The 23276-nt window shown below is 43.9% G+C and overlaps 1 long non-coding RNA gene across 1 annotated transcript in view; it reads right to left on the minus strand.

Annotated features, from left to right (window-relative positions):
* Positions 1-1288: 1288 nt before the first annotated feature.
* Positions 1289-23276, minus strand: part of LOC132249636 (uncharacterized) — a 141637-nt gene continuing 119649 nt past the window's right edge. Inside the window, exons 4-5 of the long non-coding RNA XR_009461147.1 lie at positions 19213-19293; positions 1289-2096 (exon numbers count right to left, since the gene is read on the minus strand). This is a non-coding gene — a long non-coding RNA (uncharacterized LOC132249636). The remainder of the gene's footprint in view (positions 2097-19212; positions 19294-23276) is intronic.

A 23276-nucleotide genomic window follows, 5' to 3' on the forward strand; every position in this document is an offset into this window, starting at 1 on the left:
CAAACTTCCTGGGCTAAGGGGTCAGGGCAGCAGATTACCACCTCAGTCCCCCTCAGGATGGATTTTCCATGACAAACACTTTGTGTTTTGTCTTAGGGAGAGTGGGGGCGGTAGCTACAGTGAAGCCTGTGTTGCCTGCAGGAGCTGGCAGCTTGGCAGGCTCTGCTGGGGCTGCAAATGGTTCATACCTGTGGCAAAGCTCCAGTGGGGCAGGGACCTTGGTGTGACAGGCCTTGGGGCCCTTGACCACCTTGGTCCATCCCCTTGGTTGGACAGGATGAGAGGTCCCGGAGTCCTCCCTAGTGATTTAGTACTTGCTAAAGCTCATCACTACAGCAACATAGTACTAAATGACTGCACAGTACCAAATGCGCAACCAGATGAACGTGTAGATGCGCCCACTGTGTCTTATTTTGGCTACATGCATGGGCAGGATTTATGGTTTATATTTTATCTGTGTTTTTTAAAATGCATGTTAGAAGCTGATTTTGCTTTTAAAATAGATTTTTCTGTGTAGATCCAGAAACTATACTGAGTGGCCACTGATGTAAATCAGGATTAAAACTACCAAAATAAATCTTATTAAATACTGCTCTAAGTGAGATAAAAAACAGACTCCAATTTTCTATAAAATTAAACTTAATTACACTGATTTCTATATTGTTTTAAACCCACATCAATATAGTCTGAACTGAATAGCTTCTTTTTTTTTAAATGGAACCAAATCCTCAGTGGGCATAGGCTATCATGGCTCCATTGACTTATCTTTTATCATTTCACACAAGCTAAGGAGCTTGTTACATCTCAATAATCATATTAATTGAAGAGAAAAGGCAACCCTAACAAGATATTTAATCCAAAACTCTGCTGTTAACAACTGCGCTTTTTAGATGAGGTTTCTGCATTGTTTCAAGACTATAATATATTCATACTGAAAAGAAAGGAAATAATAATTCTAAGGTTGGCCCAACAAAGGACTTTGGGACCTAAAGAAGAATTTATATGGACTTCAGGAACTTAAGTCCAGAGTTGCAGTCTTGAAAACCCTTGCTCTAATACCCCCCAAGCTTCCTACATATCTCTCTGTTTGACATTATCATCTCTAGGCTCCTAGACATCTGCTTCTTCACATGCCTAGAACTGGCTCAGTCTTAAGTACCTTCCCCAGAAGTAGTGGACAGAGAGGAACTTCCTGCTCAATGTACAGGTTTTCTGAATTACATTTAGCTGTCTCCATACACAGGGGACATCAGCACTTGACTCGGAGTACTGGGTTTTACTCCAGGGACCGCATGCCTTATTTGTATGTATGCAAATCCTTTACTGGATATAATCAGGATATAACTCACTGTAAATTACTGTTGCTGAGTTTTATAATGCTAGTGACAAGCATACCAAATTCATGGGCATAAGCAGAGTGTGTTTTGAGCCAACAATAGCTAAAGAAGAACTCTTACAGTTTAGCTAGAAAGTTAGATTAAAGCAGTGATTTTAAACCAGGGTGCCACAGCAGGGTGCCCCTGATTAGTGTGCTGTGGTCCTGGGCTCACGTATAAACCTTGCACCCAGGAGCAATAAACTCCAGTGCAAACTGTGCTGGAGTTTATTCAGCTGCTCTAATTTCACATGAAGATGCACCCAGTTAAGTGTGCAAAGACCTACACATGATTCATAAGATAACCCCGGAGCTTTCACATAGGAACCCAGAGTTTTAAAGACATTCTGACCTGTTGTAGTCTTTCTGAGTTCTTTGCAAGAAAATAATTACTCTATTCATTTTCCATACCCCCAAATGAGTGAAAACTAAGAGCTGGTGTCTTCCAAAGGGTGTCTTGAGTCTAAAGAATGATGACCACCAATTTAAAGCATCTTTTAAAATGATATTTTTGTATGTAACCTTAAAGCAGTGTGATGCAAATGCACTGTGGAAAAGTGTTCTATTCCTAAACATCATTGTTGATGGTCTTTCTAAGTCCCATTAAATTTGGGCCTCTGTAAATGCTGGAGAGGTAGTCTCAGACTTGGCTTTGGGTCACTTCATGTCATTTGCTTTAAAGACTGGCTGGGCTGACAAAGTGCTGCAACATCCAGATCATCTGCAACAGAAAATTGAAAACTTCAGGGACACATTTTGTTGCTTACTGTGGTGTCTTACTGTAAATAATTAAAATATTTTGATAGTTTAAGAAGAATGCAAAAGCAGCAATTTTCATTAAGTTATAATAAAAGGTGGGGGGGACTAAGAACAGGATGTGAAAGCATATGAATTATGGTTAATAATTAATGTCTGTAGTGTTACTCATCAGTTTGGCTTTGCATAGTCTATGTGCTGCAGACTGTTAAAACATCTATAAAAAACATGTTTTATATGTTCAGTATGAAGAAAAATACATTGGTCATATTGAAGCATGTAACCATCTTCCACAGAAGGAGCTACTTTGTGTGGAAATTGCACAAGAGAAATTTCTATCATAATTTTCTAATTTTTTAATGTGATAGGATTCATATATCTTTGTCAACGAGGTGCCTCTGAATTATCACTTTTTGGCCCTCCAGCTGGGCAGGCGTTCATGTTTTGATCAAAATGGAATGACATCATCTGTCCAGCTGGCACCAGGGAAAAGTCACAACAACAAAAACTTAATCTCTTGGGAGCAAATACTGGTGTCACTGAAGTAATGGCAAAATTAACATTGCTTATTAAAATGATCCAAGAATCTTGTAAACCTAGGCCCAAATTTGAATAATCTAAGTACAGCTGCAGTAGGTAACAGCTTCTAATTCCTTCTGCCCAACTCTTGGTTAGCCCTTGACTTGTTGTTACAGCTCTAAGTTTATGCAATAAATTCTACAAAAAAAATCCCAGCCTGGTGACCTTAAAGAGAACATTGAAGCTTTGCTGTAACACTTTACAAGCCCATCTAGGCCTAACAAACAGAACTCTCTCATTCTTCAGCCACACTCAGAAACTGCTTCATCTACAATCATATGCATTTATTTTGTTTTCCAAATGGTTTTAGTTGATTGTTGTGATTTGGTGGCATTTACCAACCACAGTCTTCTGGGATTTGAGTGAGGTTTGCAGAATTTTAGTTAATGAAAAAAATACTTATTTTCTTTTATAAACCTCTTCTATTAACAAGGGCAACCAAGGCCAAGCCTAAGTCAAAGGGAGTCAGTCAAGAGGTTATCATATTGTAGAAGAGACATTAGAGACCAGTGTGTTTCAGGCATGTTTGTTAGGGAATAAAGAAAGCTGGTGAAACTATAGGAAGAAAAAAGAAAGAGTGGTTTCCTTGGCTCCCATAGCTATAACTCAGGTGACTCTCACCCACCATTCCCCTCCTCTACAGTCTGGGTTACCCAGCTAGACAACTTTTAGTATACGTTTCAGGTTTTTGCACACAATGCTTTTTAAATTCTTTTCCAGATGGTGGTGCAGCTTCAACAGAGTGGGTAGATAGTGCCCCAATTCAGAATAGGCTTGTGATAAGGACACAATCCCAGGAAGTGAGATGTGTGAGATGAACTTCATCTGCTTGAGGAGGGAATCAAGCCTGCCTCTCCCACTTCCTCGGCAAGGACTGTAACCACTAATTATATCATTGACAGTCCCATAACATAAGGATGACAGTCTTCTAGTAAATAGGGAAGGTACTAATGAGTCTGCACATGACTGAGGAGATGGACGAAGAGCTGCATGTTTGACAGCAGACCTGGAAAATAGTTCTGGTATTAAGAAGTAGATTATGGTGATGTCAGGTCACAGCTCTTTCCCCTTTTGTCTCTCTTGTCTATCCACCTCCATAGTGTGGCTAGTTTGCTCAAAATGATGAATACTTTGTTGTACAGCATGCCACCATTGTGGATGATTCAGTATTTATGCTAATATCACATTTCTTCAGATTGACCTACGCTGTGTTCTTGAATCTCTTCTTTTCCCCCCTGTACAGTAGTAATCATTAGGCCTGTGTGAATAGGGAACTCTTCAATTTGGATTTGGCCAATTTGGATGCCAGCAATTCAATTCAGAGATTCAAGTTGCTTATCTGATTCGATTTGGACGAATCACCTTCAGAAGACTTGGAGCCAATTAAGAGAGATTTGGAGATTCGGCCATAGAGTATAATGGGAAATCAATGAAATATCTATACCTTTGGGTTTTTTTGGTTGATTAGGATAAAACTTGCATGGATGGTAGCCTCTTCTGAGCACATGAAGCCTGCCAAATTTAAGGTGATAGGTGCAAGGGTTTCTGGGAAACTGCACCTCAAGCTGCTGACAAGCAAAACTCATGGCGTAGGTGACACTGTGTGAGTGTTAAGGCGCAAGGGTGTGAAAACTGCAGGTTTTCTAGGCCCTGCTGTGGTCACAAAGCCTGCCAGCTGTCAAGGAGATAGGTGCAGGGGCAGTTTGGGCTCTGGGGACCTGCACCTCTGACCACAGGCAGGAAAAACCCGTGACATGGATGGGTGACACTGTGTGTGTATCCTAGCTCTGGGGCCTCTGCACAACATGGCCCAGTGAGGCCTCCGCCTCCCCTACAGCCTTGTCCGGTGCACCACTGTAAACAGTGGCAGGTAAAAATAATATAGGTGGCTCAGCACCAATAGCACCAGCAGAATCTAAGGTAGGCAAACTGAACTGTCAGGTCCTTCTTTCCTCTCCAGTAAGAGCACCTAGTATGTGTCTGTTAGGTGCACCCTCACTGTGTGACTCGGTGTCTGTGTGTTTGTTAGTGTTCAGGTGTGCCCTTCCTGGTGCTGGGGCCTCTGCACAACTTGGCAGTGTGTGCCTGTGAGGCCTCCTTCTTCCCTACAGCCTCATACCGGTCTACCACTGTAAATGGCAGCACGTAAAAATAACGTAGGTGACTCAGCACCAGCAGCATCTAAGGTAGCCATACTGAACTGTCACAGAGCCTTTCTTTTTATAAAGGAATTGACAGCAAGAAGTGAAGATGTTGAGTTGGATATATGTTACTCATGGTGTGTGATGGCTTATCTTGTGTTTTAATGTTTATATGTTATATATGAAAAAAAAACAGAATAGTTAGAGAAATATATCTTAGGAAGCTTTCGGGTTGAAAAAGCATTTGTCAGGCTGAAGAAGTACCTGCAGTTGGTGTGTCTCCTGGTCCTGCATGGAAGGAATAGTGAAGAAGCCAGAAGCTGGCCTGGCATGCAATACAAGCAAGAAAGCCAGTCAACGAAAATGGAAATGGAGGCATCAGTGGGTGAGGAACAGGCTTGAGCAGAGGTGGGGGTGGAAAGGGGGATATAGCAGCACAGGTAAAAGTGCAGAGGTACCTGGGGAGTCAGATGTCTGGCAGGTTGCAGTGTGTCCGAATTCCACTGTCTAATCTATATTGAGTTCTTTACTATTCCTTCCATCCAGGACCAGGAGACACACCAACTGCAGGTACTTCCTCAGCCTGACAAAGGGTTTTTCAATGCAAAACCTAGCAACCCAAGCAGCTAACCTCATGGCCACCATGATCTCCCTTGCCATGTGTGACTCATTCAGCACCTCAGCTTGGAGGAAAGCCCACCAATGGCCTGCCTGATCACACCAGTGCCCTGTGAGGGAGAGGTAGGTGTGATCACCACCCCATCTGCTCCAGATGTCAGAGGTGAAGTGCAAGGCTACCTGTGGCCCTGCCTTGCTCAGCTCTTTCCTCAACTGCTCCCTGCATGCCTCATACAGGGCGGGAACCACCGTCCTGATAAAGGTGGTGCGTGTGGGCACTTGGTAAGATGGGGCCACAAGCACCACGAGCCGCCTGAACCCTGGCTGCTCAAATAGGGAGAAGTGCTGGCTATCCACAGTAAGCATCTCCCTAATGTGCTGGGTGATTTTGCTTGCCTTGGGAATGTGCCTCCCTCTGTCTGCAGCTTTCCCCCACTGCTCCAGGGTGGCCTGCCTCTGCTTTGGGGGGACGGGGGCTTTGGAGGAAGCAGGAGACTGCCCTTTGTGCATGCTCACACTGGTGCCAGGCTGAGCAGGAAGAAGAGCAAGGGGGTACTGCCTCCTGAGATGCAGCAGCATTGCCATGGTGGTGAAGTGTTTCACCTCCTTGCCCCAGGTGATCTGCCTTTGGCAGTGCTGGCAGATAGCAAACCTGGGGTCATCTGCCAGCTCAAAATGCTCCCACACTGCCACTCAGCCACTTCTGGGTTGAGGGTGGGGATGCTGCCTTATCCCCCTCCTCAGCTGGCTGAGGCACAACAGCAGGAGGAGCTGCCTCAGCTGAACCACTTGCCTGAGCCTCCACAACCTCATCCTCCTCCGAGGTTCTGCTTTCCAAAGAAGGAGACCTGGGTTAAGGGAAACTTTGAGTGGTGTGGAGCACAAACTCTGATTCCCCCTCTGTCCCCAGAATTGCTTGAGCCAGGGTGCTCAGGTCCCCGGTTCCAGCTCCAGCTCCTCTGGCAGTGGGAGGCTCATGCTGGGAGATGACATTGGGGTGGAGGAGACAGTGATTCTACTGCTGGTGCCTATTTCTGGAGTTAGAGGAGGTGCTGCAGGTGCAGGGACATCAGGTACTGCACCCACCTCCTTGCTTCTACTGGTAGCAGAAGCCTCATGGCTGCTTGTGAAGAGGATGCATCTATGTTTGGGAGGCTGGGGGTGGAACTTGCAGCTCTAGCTCTTCCCCTACCCCCTCTCTCTCTCCTCTGCCAGAAGACCTGGCACCTGCCTTTCCAGCATGCTTCATATTAATCTTTCCTGTGCTGCAAAAAGTGTGTGTGTCACTCCTTTTGTGTTGTGTGTTTTATTCCCTCTGTGTTGCATGCATGCACTGGACTCTTCTTTGATTCTTTGATTCAGTAAGAAGTATTAAGAACTATGTAAAAAAGGTGTGCTGTCTGTCCGTTTTCTTCTCTGCTGTAATGTATTTATTTACTATGAAGTATGAATGTGAAGCCTGACTCTGTTGTGTGTTTTATTCTCTCTGTGTTATGTGCATGCACTGGACTCTGCTTTGATTATTAATAACTATATATGGTGTCTTCTTCTGTGATGTGCTATTAATGTGAATGTGTGACTACTACTGTACTTCTTGTTCTTCTTCAGTGTTGTAATGTGTACCTAAAATAATATATTGCCTTTATCTAAGACCCTGAGTTCTGTGTTAGTCTCAATCTGAATCTCTATCTGACTTCTGTGTTGTCTTTAGTCTGTATGTAAACTGACTACAATAATATTAATAACTATATATAACCTGATTCTGAATCTCTTCTTCTATGAATATCTTACTTCTTCTATGTGTGTGTGAGTGTGTGTGTGGAATGTGTGCTTCTCTGCACAGTGATGGATCACACTGCCAGGGAAAACACTGAGATTTCTTTTTTTTTAAGTACTGCGGGGGTGAACTATCAAATTTAGTTACGATTAGTTAATGTGCAGTAAAGCACATGTAGATGCCACCTGACACTAACTTTAGTGCCGGGTCTGCCAAGCCACTAGGGGGCTGGCCTAAGGCCAGCCCTAGGGCTCCTGGCTGGTTGCCTCTCCTGCTCCAGGGCTGGGTTGCTTTCTGGCAGTCCCTACCTGCGGGGTATAAAAGCCTGCAGCCACTTTGTGCTTTGGGGCATACACACCAGGGAGCCTGTTTGCTGTTCAGGAACCCAGGAGGCCTTGTGTGCCTCCTGAACAGGCCATAGGCTGCCTCTGCTTGGCCTGTTGTCTCTCCAGAGCTGCTGCTTGGCCACAGGTGAGTGTTGCAAAGGGCTATAGCTTGCTGCACCCCTTGCTCAGCCCAGAGATTCTCCCAGGGCTGTTGTCTGGCTGTCTCTGGCAGCAGGGCTAGTACCTGCTCCCTGCTGCTACTCACCCCCAGAAGTGTCTCTTTGCAAATGCTGTGGTGAACTGCCTCTGCCATGTGGCTCCTAGTCCCTGGCCATGTCCTGCTCTTGAGTGCTGTCCAGGACTTCTCTCTGCTCTGGACACTATGCTTGGACTGGATTCAGGGGGTACTTTCAGAGACCAGACAAGGTTATGGAGGCCCCAAGCAAGTGCCCCCTAGCAGGGGAGTAGGGAAAGCACAGGTGGAGGGAGAAAACATTTTTTTGGGGGGGGAGCAGAGTATGCATGTGCCCCCCCCCCCCGATGGGAAAGTCTGTGTGGGAAGGGGAGGTGGGAGTGGAAAGGGCTGGGGCAGGCGGAAGGAGGGAGTGGGGCTGGGGCTGGGATCAGGCAGGGATCGGGTGGGAGAGGAGTGGAGCTGAGCCCAGGATTGGGGCCGGGTCCCTCTGTGTCCATGCAGCCACCCCTTCTACTGTGCCAAGGGTCATTGCCCAGCACTGGTGCCCCATGTGCCAATGAATCCACCAGCCCCACACCAACCCTGGCTGATGCCTTGCAGCAGCCCTAGCCCAGCCTTGCACTGCCCGGGGGGAGTAAAGCCGGGGGCTAGATTACAGCTAGCCTTAGTTGCGTTGCTGAGCTGGAGAGGACATAGTCCCCGGGACTCCCATGCCTGCCCTGCCCTGAGTCATTAATAATAATTATAACACTAATGTTGCTGCTGCTAGGGCAGGCCCTACACAGCCAGGGTGTGGTGGGGAATAGGATGAAGCCATGGCTCATCCAGGGGCATGGGGAGAGGGTGGCAGCTTCCATCCCTGCATGCGTCCCAGAAGTGCATGGTGGGTTTGTGTCCCCAGATCTGTGTGGGGTGGGGTAGGGCAGGCTGCTGCAGGCTGGGGCCAGCGCTGGGCTCTTCCCAGTGGGGTGGGGGGGAGGGGTGCATGCTGTGCTCAGGGCAGGTGGTAACGGTGCTAGGAGTGGGGGTCAGGTGAGTTATAGTGACTTTTGGGGTGGCTGCAGCCCCACAATAGCCCCCTCCCAGCACCACCACCACCTGCCCCAGCCCATAGCAGCAACCTGCCCTGCCCTGCCCCACGCAGATCCAGGGGCACCCCCCCCCCGCCTATGCGTCCCAGGGTGTGTGTAGTAGCATGAGCTGCGCCCCTAGATGAGCCACTCATGGATCAGTCCAACACCCCACCAGCTGTGTAGTGCCTGCCCCTGCCCTAGTCCCAGCCCCAGCCCCACTTCCTCCCCACCCCAGTTGCAGCCACTGGAAGACCTCGACTGGGCTGCCTTGCAGCCCTAATGCTGTCCCACATTTGGAGGGGTTAAGCCTTGTTAGCACTCCCACTTCCACTGCCTATGGAGAGAAGGACCATCTATGACAAGTGATCACTTTGTAGGTCCAGGAAGAAATTCTCTCTGTAACAGCCTCTATTCATGTATACAAATAAGCATAAGCATATATGTATAAAGAAAATCATCTGCCTAAATGATGCATTTACACTGGTATAACTTTTCTAGTTTAGACCCGCACCCAGATTATTTATTAAAGCCTTATGACATTTCTTTATTTGATTATGTAAAGCATCACATAAAAGGTTTTATGTAAATCATCCTCTAAATTATGTAAATCATCCTCTAAAGCATCACCACAAATTACTGACAGCCTGATATATGCATGCCTCTGTTGTTTTGGTGACTCTGGAGCACAGGAAAAATTTTTTTTGGATGACACCCTGAGAACTGCTATCAATGGATGTCATGTAAATAAGGAACACCACAATGTTCTTTGCAAATTATTTTAAATGCATTCAGAGGTTTATGAACTTAATCCAAAGGCCATATGAGCTGGTGGTGAGACTCACATTATCTCCTGTGAGCTTTGGACCAGCCTGCACATTGGCTGCATTTTAGGTTATGCAGCTATGTACATTAAAATGCCCAAACTTTCATTCTGGTTGCATACCTGAATTCTGCTCAGGGTAGCATCTTGAAGAAAGAAGCATGTTATCTTGGAAAATTGTGAACGGCGTTTTTCAGAGCACAGGGTCTGCAACTTGTCTCTTTTCACTGGTAAACTAATAGATTTTTAAAGGACATCTTAGATGTAAACACTTTAGGTCCTCAGAATCTCTTCTTCACATTAACCTTAGGATTTATATTTCTAATTATTTTAATTTTGATATCTGGCTGAACAATTAAAAGGCTTGATTTTTCCAGTACCTTTGAAAGATTTAAAACAAGACTTCATTAAAGAGGAGAGTTGGTAAAAGTCAGTTCCAAAGTTCTTCTTAAGCAGGGGCTTTTTAAAGGATATAGTTATGGAGGGGTTCTGTACTTACATATAGTTTAGTTTTATTTAAAGAGGAAGAAATGCCTAAACTTCCTTTTTACCCCTACAGCTGCATTTCTGAATAAACAAGAAACTATTTTGCTTGACTCCCTGTAGAGCTTCATAAGCTCCTCCCTTGTGGACATTCCACTATAGATCCCGAACATATGCCTTTACGTATGAGACAGGGAATGTGGCAGTTAGAAAAATCAGAGGGTGCTTGAAGCTATTGATTTATTGTGCAAAAATATCATTACAGTAGACAACCAAATTCTGAAAGAGAAAAAGAGACAGAGGTTTAGCAGGCTAAGCTTGCCCTTGAATGTGGATCCTGACTAGAGATATATGGAAGAAAACCTATAAACAAGTCATCAAAGCACTGAAAGGACAGCAAAAAGCAGGGATAAATGAACACGCAAGATTTTTTCCATCCCACCTCCAGACTTACTGCAGAAAACTGATAAAAGGTTTTGTCATATCATAGCTTTTTGATCAACCTGAGCTGCACATGCATTTAAATTTATTGTAAAATTGTAGCAGTGGGACAAGAGGCATGGGTGGATCTAGGATTTAGAAAAGAAGGGTGCAGATGGTGTGGCACATCATCACATACTACACAACATATTATCCCCTGGTTAAGTGGAGAAACTGGAGACATTTTTACTAATATGCTAGGTAGCTAGGACTGTATCATTCAGTTTAATATCAAAGCAAAAACAAATGTAACTACTGGAATGTGTACTAATGTGTTTCTTGATATATGTATGTATGTATGTATATATCTATATCTATATATATATGTATGTATATTTAAGAAATGCAACAAACTAGGCAAAAAATAGAATAGTCAAAAGATACTATTTCATTAGTTATGTAGTCATTATACTTAAATGTAAATCTCTTAATTAGAACCATAGAATAAAATCTAGCCATCTTGAGCATCATGGCTAGGGACAGAAATTACATAAAAACCAGTATAAATGATAGAAAACCGGTTCAGATCTGTAACGCTACAGAAGTTCAGTGCATTTAGATTGCTTTCAAAATGGCCAAAACCAGTTTATGGTAAACGTGGATGAATGTAGTATCAGACTTAAACCAATTTAGGTTAAATTAGTTTATTGAACTTCTGTCCCAGATGCCTTCCAGATTCAAGTTAACTCACAGTCCTCCAGCATCTCAGGATGCATTATACTCCCCCACATCCCCACAACCCTCCCCCCGCCCACCCCACAGAGTGGGCAGGCTTGGCCCAAGCTATCTGCTCCAGCTGAGCAGGGAGGGATGCTTTAGTGTCCCATCTTCCCCCACCCCACCCCACCCCACCCCAGCTTCTGGCCTGGACCACTGCAGGCATGCAGCTGCATTTCTGGAATCAAAAGTGAATGTCTGTTTACTTGCTTATTGGTTCAGTCTACATAGCTTAGACTAACCTGTGAACATTTAATTGATTCAGCCTAGGCTTCTTGACTGTCTGTACTTTGCCCTTGACAGTGCCTCCAATTCTTCACTGTCAGTCATTTTTACACCTGAGCTAATATTACCACACCTACAATAAGGTTTCAGGTAGAGCAGTCAGAAGTGCTGTGAAATAGAAGAGAGGCAGACAAGGTTCTTTGGGTAAATCTCATGTTTTATTAGACCAACTATTTATTACTCTGCTGGAATATGGGAGAGTAATGGACTATTTATTAGTATGAAAGATATCAGATTTACCCAAAGAACCTTGTTTGCCTATGTCCTTAGACCAAGAGAGCTAAAACCAACACCCATGAAATAGAAGACAAACTTTACCAGAAATGGCTAACAAAGACCAAAACTGCAAAAGAAAGGATAATTTAAGTAGTGGAACATTGAGTCCATTAAAAAGGATAGATAGGAGGTTGTTAACTCCTGTGGAGTGGAGAGAGATTAGCATGAAACAGGAAGATGACAATGAGCCATAAAGTCAATTGATTCTCCCAGCACTGCCTGAATATAAATGCCATTGCCCTTCCTAGGCAGTTGGTTTTAAGGTTTGGGTGAAGCAGGAATCAATTGGCTGGTGCAGGGGGTGTATGCAACTACATCACTGTACCCCGCCTGGATCTACCCCTGACAAGGCACTGTTCTCAGAGGTATATAATAGAAGAAGACAAATGCTCTGCTGTCATAGGAAGCCACACACCCCATAATCCAGCAGAGTAGATCATTGGCATAAGAAAACTTTGCACAATAGTTATAGTTGTGCTCTATATATACAGGCCTAGACAAGTGTAAATAGATTTTCAGAGACTGAGGATACTAATCCAATTGCTGTAACATGAACCCCCTAAGAGGCTTGAAGACTGGCCTTTTTTTTAACATTTCTGACAGCACTTAAGCTGGCAGCATGTGGGATCTGTTTACCTTCTTGCTTCTCTGAGAAGTACAGTTCTCATTATTAAAGAGTGCTAGGTTTAATGCAGGATTGGCAGTATTCTTCTTCTGCTTTTTTATAGATAGCAACATAACAAATCCCAGATGTCATACTATTTATACTTTATGAAAACATAAGCCTTCCATTAGCAATGTAGCATTAAAGCTACATTGTATACATCCACCAAACTACAGTTCAGGCATTAATATATATTTTCAATTTGTTTCATTGTATTATGTCTAATATTCAATATCACCTGTAAGGCACTATTCCAACGGCAATCTCCATATCCACGTCTATGGAATTATGCAAATATTACTATGAAAGGCTACACAGGAAAACCAAAAGAACTGCTGTTTGGATCAAGTTTGTGCCATACAATTCATATCTAAATCTACAACAAAAGGTGCAGGAGTGAGATAAAGAGTCATTGTTCTCAGTCATGTGTCACTCCCTGGGGAGTATGACTTCAATAAATTTACCTTTTCTAATTTCAGTTAAGTAATCTGTGATCTCAGATTGACTAAAATATCATGTGCATTAAAAATATTTACAAGAATCCTATTTCTTGGAGGCAAGATTTTTACAGGACTTTCAAAAGAGTAGATGGTAACATCCTCTTAATAATTTTTTAATATGTACTTACAGTTTATATTCTCAGATTTCCTATAAGGAAACACTTGAGAAAATGGAAAAAATGAAATAACTTTAATCAGAGTAAATTCCATCAACATAAATAAAGTGGAAATCTACTGACATGCAATTATTGTTGTTTTTGAATACTTTAACTTGCCAAAAAAGTTGGCAGAGCACTTGAACAATATTTATCTTTAGGGAGTAATACATAATAAAGCTACTTCAAATTTTTCACCTCCTAGTACTTTTTTGAAGTCATAAATGCGCAATGATAACTTATCATAAGGCTTACTCCTAACTTTCTATAGCTGAGGAGCAGAGGTGCATGTTGCTACCTCAAAAGAGATATTGGCTTAATCTGTTTTATTAAAAGTAAATCGATTTTTACTTTTTTAAGTAGGGAACAGTGATTCACAACTACTTGGATCAAAAACTTTCTTTTTAAAAGAATTTGGGCTGTAGTTTGCCAGGAAAACAAATGTCCTATCGTCTTTGAATTTCTTTTGCTTTACAGACTCCAACTTTTAAAATGGTTGTTCCTTCTCCCATGATGGGAAGCCACCACTTTTCGTTATTAAGATGTTCACATGTACTGATACCAGAACTTAATGCAATAATTATGATAATGCAATGATACCATAATGCAATTATTATGATAAACAGAATAATCTCCTGCATATGTGAAAACCAATACTTAGAACCCTTGTTAACAGGCCTTAAGTTGCCTGCTCTTAAATCAGCAGAGCAACTCTGAATCATATAGGCTAGGGACACAAATTACACACAAACCAGTATAAGTGATCAGAAACTGGTCTAAACCTGTCACAGAATAGAAGGTCTGTGCACATAGACCAGTTTCAAAATGGCCAAATCCAGTTTAAGATAGACCTGGCTGGATGTAGTATCAGATTTAATCAGTTTAGGTTAGACCTTTCTAGTCTATCAAACTTATCCCAGATCCCTTCCTGAATCAGGTTAGGTCACAGTTCTCCACTGTCCCAGAAGTTGTTGTGACACACCTGCTAACTTCCCCTCACAGGAAGGGTAGCCTAGGCTGCACATCTCCTCATCTGCTCTGGCTGAGCCAAACCATCCCCACTTCCAGCCTGTCACAGAGATGAGGCAGCAAAGCCTCTGTTCCCCAGTCCAGCTGGTAGTAGCATGGTGGGGCAGGCAAGGGAGGTAACTGAATCCCCCACCATAGTTCCAGCCCCAGCTCCAGGCAAGTGGGGTTTATCCAGTGGGGAGTTTCCCCTGACTGCTGAGCTCAGCTGGGCTATGGGACCACTTGCCCCAGCCCCAGCCTCCTGCCAGCCCCCGTCTTTCAGCTGCAGGGGCGGGTGGGCAGGCAGAGCAGGGGATGCGGTCCCCACTCCAACCCATAAGCTGGGGTCTGCAGAGCAGTGGGGGTCAGGTAGCGATGGCAGTCCCCCCTGCCTGTGCTGGCTGGCTTGTATGTGGGGGGGGATGGGCTCTCCCACCAGTACACCGTTCCCAGTGAAAAACCTCTGAGTCCAAGAAATCATGGCAGCCCTGCCCACCCCCAACACACATGAGCCAGCCAGCACAGGTGTGGGAGGCCTGCTTGGCTGCTGCTGAGAGCTGGTTACTGGGGGTGAGGCACTGCTGGGAAGCAAACCAGATTGGCCAATCAAAGGTGGCCTGGCTGCTGGGAGGGGTGCTTGTCCTTCCCCAGCATGCTGGCCTCAGCCACTGCAGGCACCCTGCTTCCCCCACACACAGAAGGGGGAATGTCTGGTTTGTTCCCTACTGACCTAACCTAGGACACTTAGAATCAGGTATGAAACTTGGAGCACTTCCATCTCAGGTTTTTTTGAACCTCTGTATTTGGCCATAGAGTCTTCTAGGCACAGTCCAGTCAAGCAGATTTTGAACAGTAAAGTTTGTTTTATATGCAAAGCAAGGATGACTACAAACTTAGATTTTAGGCTCCGAAAGCTCAGTAGTGGCTGAAACAGTGATTTTATTCAGTCCAATCTCTATTGTAAACTATTATTCTTGAATTTACCCTTGTGGATGGGGTTTGATCAGAGAGGATTATTCACCTGGTTCAAGTCTGTTGATACCTAGTAACACATTCCCCCTTTGAAGAAGTGTAATCTGCTGGAGGGAACAGTATACTATGCATAAAGAGATATATTTTTGCCTGGACACCCTGAAGTATTAAACTACAAAAAGTTTGTAATTATATTACCAAAAATGAAAAAGCAGATCCTGCTTAGGCTAATACCTAGCATCCTTGCTGTAAAGCTGCTGATTTGGTCACCACAAAAGTCTTCTGATTACAGAGAAAACAGTCTTAATGCCACTGAAAGGTTGCACTGAAAGTAATAACCTACAGCTTTATCCTTGTTCCCAAAACTGTTCCTGTGTTTTACTCAATGACTGCTTGATGTAAAATACATAAACAGGCAGGGAAAGGAACAAGAATCCAGGTCTCTCTCCTTCCAGAACAGTACCCTTATAACTGATCTGCAGAGTTATGGTCCATCTTGCTCTCTTTCTGATCCCACAGATCTTTCACTTTGCTTCACATTAGTACAGATTCATCTGGTAAGGTGAAGAGCACTTGTACAATGACCTTGCTCTGGAACTATGCCATTCTCCTGGGAGGTGAGGTTTGGACACACTCTGACTGACTAGGGAATATAATCCAGGTTTCCCACTTCTTTGGAGAAGTGATTTAATCAAAAAGTACTACAAGGACCACAAACTGTCACCATTTTTTAACAAAAGTGGCTGTGACTGCTGTGATTTCTGCTGAAACCTGTGCTGTCAGACATGCTTTGAGCATGCCTACTGGATTTGGCCCTCAAGGAACTCAGGTGCACAGATACTTCTTTTGTGACTCATAAATCACTTATTTATGAGATAGACACTGATCTGCTCAACTCATCATAGATGTGGGCATGTGCAGTAGCAGTCTGAGACAAATCAGGAACTCTACTGGAAAACATGGGTGCCTTCAGAAGCCCAAGATGCTAAATAGGTTTTTTTTTATTGCTCTGTTAGAGAACCTGTACACACCATTGGTTTTAATCCTCATTAAATTAGATAGGTTTATTCAATTTAACTTGTTTATTTTGGAGTGATGCACCAGTGTTTGCAGGCACCAGGTTTTTGAATGAATTAAGCCCAGTCTCCAGCTGGCACTTTAGGAGAATGGGACTGCTCACCCCCACCCCCTAACATGTACCCCGTGCTCATGCCTATGCCGCAGGGAGCTGGCAAACCACACAAGGAAAAGAAAAAAAAAAGCAGAAGCTATTTGAAAGCGAAAGCAATTTGAAGTGGTGAACTAGAAAAAAGTCGCAGCCATGTGGTAGACAAAGAGGCTTATTACACGTCTTTGACTGCCTTTGTGTTTGCATGCAATGAATCCATGGATGCGATGCTTTAATTCCTGGCTAGCCAAACTAAACTACATTTGAGGAGTTTACAAGACTTTTAAATTATCCAGAAATCCTGCTCGTGCAAACAGACATGCAGTTGCAGCACATGAAAGGGCAAAAAATGTGGCAAGTACAAAGGCCCTTAGACTTATTTGCCCAAATTCTACTTAAGTGCTTTAGAGTCTGATTTGACCATAACCAAGCTTAAACCATAGGTAATCCTTATAATTTCTCTCAGCTGTATAACCCATATAAGGCAAGAACTTTAAACTGGAATATGAATAGTTATTTAAGATGTTCTATCAAATAAGTAGACCTGCCTGCATTGCTGTTATAACATAGACTCTGTTCCTAATTCTAGATTTAGAAATAGGAGGAAAAATTTTAACTCAGGGCTGACAAACAGAACAACTCTCTGTGCTGTCTGGTGACCCTGGAATATATTGCATAGTGTCTGAGAAAATTGTCTTGCCTTTGATAAGCTATTTTCAGTTTGTCTTCGTCTGCAAACCTGTGAGTCAGTCTGAACTAGAACTAGGGTCCAAATTGCTTGACTACACTTCTCTCGGAAAACAGCTTTTGTCTCACTTTATTATTAACCAAAGAACAACATAGAAAATAACTAAAAAGGCCACTGTATAAGTTAGGAAAGCCACACAAACCTTGTAGATGTTCCAGCTATCAAAGTTGGAAATATTAAAGAGTTGGAGAGAGCAGAAACATCAACATTAAATGTAGTGATAAATTTGGTATGTTTATTTTTTATGAAGGACAGTGGGAAAGCAACTTTATGCTCTCTAGTTTAATGGGTAAGCCAACGCAAAAAGTCTGTGGTGCTAGATTCTGTATGGCCCACATCACTGCTTTCTGCAATAATTCCCACAGAATACAACAACATTAATTTTAGCTTTCATTATCAATGGGTGTAGAATCTGATTTCACATGAATGTTATACTACTGACTTCACTACAGCTATTCCTGGCTAAAACTGATTAAAGGAATTGAGAACCATGCTTCTTTTATTCTATGTTCTTGCTTTGCTCCCGTTCCTCTCATGTGAATTCTCATGCCCATGTCACATATATTGTTATCTGCTAGACAGCTGTATACACTCTTCATCATGCTCTTCTCCCAAAGGATCCATTAAAAGTTTATCAGACTTAATCAGAGTTGAGAGGGAACTGACACAGAGCAAATCAGTCTCATGGTACTTTGACCACTGCGTCACTGATCTTTTCCCTCCAACTGATTTCCAGATTGCTTCAGTATCATATCAGACACACAGGAAGATAGATAAGATATGGTTTAAGCAAGCTACAATTCTATTAACTCTTCTGAGAACTACCTAAAATACATTAATACAATACGAGTCAGGACTCCTTCCTTAATCATTTTCCCCTAGTTGAGGGCTGCTGTCACATTTGCCCCCTCCCCTGCTAGTCACCATGATCTCACTTCCCTCCCCAAATTATGAGCAGAGAGAGGTAGCTAGCCTTGCTAGTCTGAAGTCAGGCAGATGGCAGGGTAGAGATGCACCTTATAGACTGAATCAGAGGTGCTCAAGATTTCTTGAGCAACAGAGAGCAGATGCTATCTAGGGAACTGGATCCCTTAGGAGACAAATGTTTGTACTGAACACCTTCCCCCAGCTAAATCGCAGCAAATGAATCTTGTGCTCTGATGCACCCCAATGGATCCCTGACTTCCTGCAAGAAGGACAAAACTAAGACCCTGCTCCAGCCAAATTGCCAACAAGGGAAGAAATTCTTCATACTCCCCCACAAAGGCAGTAGGTGTATTGTTCAGAACAGACTGAAAAGTACAGTACTACTCTGATCCAGAACTGTTAACCTAGGTCTGTAGGAGAAGGATCAGGCCAGACGGGGTAGAATGTATTAATTCCTTCTGTACAGTGGCATACCTCCACTGGAATACCTGTCCTGGCCACCCCTCCCAGACTTTAAGCTTCAGATAATTCCCGTCCTTTTCCCTGACAAAACTTTTTTCATACTGAGGAAGTTTCATTCTTCTGTTTCCAATGCAGAAAAGGAAAGAGGGAATGGTTAGGAGATTTAGACCTGGAGCTACAAAAGCCTGTCTTCACCCTGTACACAGACAGAGCTTAGCAGAGTTGGTGTGGGGATGAGGTGGAGAGGCTGAGTGTAAACAGAATAAATGTATCAGCAGTCTAGACATGTGTATTTATCTGGCACCAAAAGTTAAGACAGTTGTTGAATGCACTGGCTACTCAGAGTCTAGTCAGAAAAGAAATTAAAATGTTCAGAAGTTCAAGTCACTTTTACTTAACTGGCTCAATTTGGGGCTATAATTCTGTGCAGTGTTCCAGGGAGGGGCTTAAAATGATGGGGCAGAGCTATTTCATAAGTGACCCTGAGATGCCAAAACCACGATATAGCAGGTGTACTGCAGCACAGACAACTCATATCAGGAATGGTGTTTTTGGTTGTCTCAGCAGGAGCCACCTGCTTTCTCCTTTTACAGCTGCTGGCTAGTGTGTGCTACATGACTGAGGGTCTGACTTTGTACCTAGTCTGGTCTTATGTTACACACCTTTGACCATTTGATGTATGGCCCTTGACAGCAAACACACTTACCTCTAGTGCACTCTAGTGTACAATGGAAGTATACCACCTGCTTGCTTGCCTGCTGAAAAGCATCTGTGCTTTCTTCTGTACCTGTAGAATAGAGGCAAGAATTCAGAGCTATGAAAGTTATACTGGAAAATGTTGAAGTTCCACCATTCCAAGAAAAATCCAATCAGTGACTCCACACATTGCAGTAGAAGCTACTTTTGCATATTGAAATTGTTTAGGCTTCATCATTTATTGAAAGAAAGATTACATTTTTACTATCTGTATGTATTAGAACAGCAAGAAAATGTGACTATGAGCTCTACTCCATTTTCTATCCTCTAAACAATAAATGGCAGCTCAGTTTGCTGCCATGGTCAAAACCTCCTGAAGCTTACTGCAGATTAGAATAATATAAATGAGCTGTTCTAGCCCTGATCCTTATTTTACAAGTCAAATTCTACCCAGTAATGATTGGTTAAAGAGGATAATTAAACATCCCCTTGACATATGCACCTAACCAATTGTGTCATCTCAATAACACAGGGTTGGGTCCTCCCCCTTATTAAGCATTCAAATGCTCAAGGGGGTTCTGAATGGAAAAATAAGCAGTATTCAATTAGTATATCAAAATCAATGTTCCAGACCAGAGTTAACTTGTTATGCCTCTGGGCATAATTCATAATAATCTCCTTCAAGCCACAGGCTGTATGGAAATTTTTGTATGTTTGGAATGCTTTTCAAATTACCCTTGAAAGCAATAACAAACAAATAAAGCTTTGCCTGGTAACCAGTAAAATTTTTAGTGGGTTAATATGAGCAGGTGTCTGACTATTGATTCAGCATAATAACAGCTAGTATCACAGTGTGAGGAATGCAAGGCTTTATTGTGAAACTTAAGAGTCTTATGAAAGTTCAACATGACCCAAGTTAGAAAAGACCTTTATTAAACTGAACATTTCATTCTTTTTAGCAAAGTAAAGAATTTGCATTATTTTTAAGGAAATATGGGTGTAAGTGGAAGACAAAAGTGCCCGCGGTCAGGACCCCATGCAGCAGCCACCACCGGAGGTCACCTTTTCTCTTGGCGATGGGCAGGTTGTATAGGGAGTGCCAAGCCAGGAGGGCTTATTGTGATGTTGCTGCTACCAGATCAAGGCAGGACAGGTGTTGAGGACGCAGGTACAATTCACTTTAATTGTCTTGTCTATGTGTACAGTAATTTCCCAGACAGGATCTTGAAGCAGGTCCACCACTGTTCTCTTTGGGCATGGGAAGGGACAGCAGGGTACCGGGCCCACCACTCTGATTGCGGTCCATGGCTGGAGAAATAGAGTGCAATTGTGTTGTGCTGGGAAGGCTCTGTTTAATGAGCTGGCTTCAGGGAGGGCTAGTCATATGCGGAGGTGATCCTTCAGGGCAGCATGTGTATCCATGGGGAGAACAGCTTTCACTTCAGCCAAGAGGCATGAAGCAAAGCAGACAGTGTACAGGTCCAGAAGATCAGTCAGGGTTTTTACTGAGACCCAAAACTGGCAAACCTAGCTAAGTCGAGGAGGTGGGTCCTCGAGAGATAGTTGCGACTGGACCAAGGCAGTGATGAGGCTTCCCAAGGTGAGGCTTGGCACCCCCTGCTACAAGGCCAAGTTATGGACCCAGGGGCTCCTGCAGTAGCTTGGGAAATCACAAGCACTTACCTTGGGATCTCAGGTGGAAGTAGGGCCATCAGGCTCCAGTGAGGCTGCAGTCAAGCTGCTGTAGAAGGGCATAAGGCTGTCCCAGTCAAGGCAATCAGGATTCAAGATGAACAAAAAGTTCCCAATCAAGGTTAAAGTCCCCACACCCCACAACATAGAGGGAGAATTCACCAGCAAAGAGCAAGTACTGAAGAGCTTGCAGAGGGAAAGCAGCCACCTCACCAGCTCTGTCAGGCTCTGACTCCTCTTGTTTGTGGACAGGTAGAGCACAACCTGCTGAAGCCAGTGGCACCTATTCCAGAAGGAGCCCATACAGAGCTTCTGGAGCTTTTCAAGCAGGGTCACTGGTGGGTCCAGGCTAGCACACCTGTGCAAGAGTAGCAGATGCCAGGTTGCTGATGACCAGGACCTGGCCATGGGATAGGAGAGGGCGGGTAGGTGTCTGTGCCGCTTCTATAGTTGCTCCTCAACCACCTAATTCTTCAGAGGCTGGCAGACCTAGGAAAATGCCTGGGGCTTTCAAGGTATTGCAGCATCAGGACAGGCCTCTAGGCAGGTCTGGGGGCTGAGTGTTGGCTTTGGCAGAAATGTGTTGGTTTTGGCCTAGTTGAAATGTGTTGGTTTTGGCTTAGTTGATACAAATTGAGTAGGTGTACTCCTAGGCCCGCAGACACTCAATCAAGGACTGAATGTTACCCTCACTGTTCACAAAACAGTCATGTCATTGGCATATGCTATCACTGTAACTGGGGACCAGTGGCTGGAGCTGGAGCTGATGGGAGGACCAGGCCTGTTAGGCACCAGTGCAGTGCATGGAGCAGTTGCTCAATGGTTAGGGTATAGAGCATGCTTTATAGAGCCCTGCTAGATACACCTGCATGTCCTGAATGGGGGAAATAGGACTCCATTCACCTTTGGGAGACTAAAGATGTCCCAGTACAGGAGTTGGAATGTTTGAAGTGAAAAGGGACCCAAAACCAAAAGCTACTAGAGTCTGCAGTATGAAGTCATGTGGGAGAGGGAGAGAGAGAATACAGTAGCTTAAGATACTAGATGTGGTCCTGCTCCTATCCCCTGACATAGAAACAAGTGAAAGATCATCCTTGCAATTCTCCATCTTATGGGTATTACATGCTGCCTAAGGGCCCTGGGAAGCACCTGCTGAAGCCAGTGGCACCTATTCCAGAAAGAGCCCATGTACCTTGAAGCTCTTCTAATTTTCACTGGAGAACAGGCATGCCCTGGCATAGCTACAGAATGAGGGGAGTGCACAAGTGCCTTAAACATAATCCTCATTGAACTTCACCCTTGCTTGAAGAATGGGAATGAAATAACAAGAGCATTGCCAGGTCTCCTAATATTATCAACCATTCTTTAGGGAGGATGGGAAGGAGGAGAACAGCAGTGGAGTGCCACTCTTGGGATCATCCTCTTATGAGATAATCTAAGTTGTCATTTCAAACATAGTTTCTTTCTCTTGTTGTGAAATAAAGCTTAGAAGTGTGATGCAGCGGCGAATTAAAGGCTTAAGAGACAATGCCAGGGTAGAGACTGTATTTATTATTAATACTGTATGATTTCCTGAAGGGTTGATTCAAGACTTTAAAGGCTTAGGTAGATGACAATGCTGAGTTACTGAGTCTAGTCCATTTTTATTCCATTTCATTTTTCATAAATACACGGGAGTTAGGGATACAGCCTCTGAATCAGAACTTCCTAGACATTACATGCTGAGGGTGCCATGTGAGAGAGGAACAGTGAAAAATCTCTGGTCATACCCTGTTCATGCTCCCTTTCAGCATCCACTCTCTGCCAGTGAGACAAAGCCTATTTGTTGTATTCAAGGGAATGTGTGCCTCAGCCCACCACCAAAAACTGTAAACCTACCCCACTTCCAAAAGGAGGCCAATGAGACTGCAACAATTGATTGCTTGGGACAAATGAAAAAGAAAACAGGAAAAGAAATGAGGATTATAGGCTAATAACAAGAGATCTGGAACAGGACACCAAGTAAAGCACACCAGGCAGTGCCGAGTGCCCCTGAAAGACAAGGGAGCCTATGGACCCTAACCAGTGAAACTGCCCAGAGATGAGAATGAAGGAGTGAGAGGGAGACATCCCCATACTCACTCAGGTTTCGCCTGGCCTCCTTCCTGGTCTGGTAGATGGCCAGCTTTGCCAAAGGCAGAAGGAGGTTGACCAGGAGGTCCTGGGACTTGGTGGGGCCACGGATGGACAATGCATAAAAGAAAGGGTGGGGAAAGTAATGGCACCCCCTGGTGAACACAGGATGCTGGGCAAGATGGAGCTATGATCTGACCCAGTAAATGGTAGTTTTTATATTCAGAAGTAGTAAAATATCAGAGCTGGTTATAAAACTATTTTACAACT

The sequence above is a fragment of the Alligator mississippiensis genome, chromosome 3, assembly GCF_030867095.1.
Source record: "Alligator mississippiensis isolate rAllMis1 chromosome 3, rAllMis1, whole genome shotgun sequence".
Taxonomy (NCBI): domain Eukaryota; kingdom Metazoa; phylum Chordata; order Crocodylia; family Alligatoridae; genus Alligator; species Alligator mississippiensis.